Source organism: Lupinus angustifolius, chromosome LG20 (assembly GCF_001865875.1).
Source record: "Lupinus angustifolius cultivar Tanjil chromosome LG20, LupAngTanjil_v1.0, whole genome shotgun sequence".
NCBI lineage: Eukaryota > Viridiplantae > Streptophyta > Magnoliopsida > Fabales > Fabaceae > Lupinus > Lupinus angustifolius.
Genome location: NC_032028.1, coordinates 11,321,465 through 11,323,202, shown reverse-complemented (window position 1 = coordinate 11,323,202; position 1,738 = coordinate 11,321,465). Strand labels below are relative to the sequence as shown.

General features: G+C 38.4%; 1 protein-coding gene across 2 annotated transcripts in view; it reads right to left on the bottom strand.

The window, feature by feature from the left end:
- LOC109336431 (thylakoid membrane protein TERC, chloroplastic-like) overlaps positions 1–509 on the bottom strand; it is a 27,694-nt gene extending 27,185 nt beyond the window's left edge. For both annotated transcript variants that reach the window (XM_019573025.1, XM_019573023.1), the window contains exon 1: positions 490–509. The gene's annotated coding sequence lies outside the window, so the exon portion shown is untranslated. The remainder of the gene's footprint in view (positions 1–489) is intronic.

Sequence of the window (1,738 nt, the reverse complement as noted above, 5' to 3'; positions counted from 1 at the left end):
AAGTTGATCTAGCTGCATCAAAAATGAAGCAACCGGTTTTAAAAGAGACTGAAAACACAAGTGAACAAATTCTTGCTAGTGAACCTTTCACAAGTGTTGCACAACCATCTTCCATTCCTCTTCCATTTCCTCCAAGAGCCATTCAAAGTAAGAAGATGGAAGAGGTAGACAAGGAGAATTTGGACACATTTAGAAAGGTAGAGGTGAACGTACCTTGCTTGATGCAATCAAACAACTTCGAAGATATGCAAAAAAATTTAAAGGAATTGTGCACTCACAAGAGAAGGCTCAAAGGTAAGGAGAGCATCAGCTTAGGCAGAAATGTTTCCGCACTAATAGGTAAACTTGTTCCTCACATTCTTGAAAAATGTAAGGACCCAGGTACATTTGTTGTACCTTGCATAATAGGTAATAGAATAGCTCGAACCAAGATAGATGTCCATGCCGGAACATTATCTATGGAGTTTGGTGATATTGTGGTCTGGTTTAATATTTTTGATGCTATGAATCATCCATCTGAGGACCATTCTGTGTTTCATATTGATTTACTTGAGGAGTTAACTAATGAGCATATATGTGATTTTCTTAATGATTTTGATTCTTTGTCATTGATATACTCATACACTTGTCATACATGTAGTGATTCAGAAATGTGTAATTCTTGTATTGATGATTTTCTGCATATTTCTGTTGATCCAAATGTTGTAGAATGAGATTGCACTAACCCTATTGGTGCAGACATCATACAACAATCTGATTTACTTGTCCAGGTACAAGCTTCAGAATCTATGTCTGCTACTTTGGTTGCATCTGTTTTGCAGGCACCTGCATTGGAGCTTAAACCTTTGCCTGAAAACCTCAAGTATGCTTACTTAAAGGATGATGAGAACCTTCCTGTTATTGTTTCCACCTCCCTTGATGCTGAGCAAGAGGAGAAGTTGTTCAAGTGCTGAAAAAGCATAAGAAGGACATATTGATTTACTTGATGAGTTAACTAATGAGCATATCTGTGATTTCCTTAATGATTTTGATTCTATGTCATTGATAGACTCATACACTTGTCATACATGCACTGATTCTGAAATGTGTAATTCTTGTATTGATGACTTTCTGCATATTTCTGTTGATCCCAATGTTGTAGAATCAGATTGCACTAACCCAATTGCTGCAGACATCATACAACAATCTGATTTACTTGTCCAGGTACAAGCTGTAGAATCTCTGTCTGCTACTTTGGTTCCATCTGTTTTGCAGGCACCTGTCTTGGAGCTTAAACCTTTGCCTGAAAACCTCAAGTATGCTTACTTTGAGGATGATGAGAAGCTTCCTGTTATTGTTTCCACCTCCCTTGATGCTGATTAAGAGGAGAAGTTGTTGCAAGTGCTGAAGAAGCATAAGAAGGCAATTGGTTGGACCTTAGCTGATATTCTTGGTATTAGCCCATCTATGTGCATGCATAGGATACTCTTGGAAGATGGAGCTAAACCAGTGAGACAACCACAAAGGAGACTCAATCCAGTCATCCTTGAGGTTGTGAAGAAAGAGGTCACAAAGCTTTTACAAGCTAGGATTATATATCCCATTTCTGATAGTCATTGGGTGAGCCTAGTTCAAGTGGTTCCAAAGAAGACATGAATTACAGTGGTTAGAAATGAGAGATGAGTTGATTCCTACGAGTTGATTCCTACGAGAGTTCAGAACAGTTGGAGAGTCTGCATTGATTATAGGAGGCTCAACC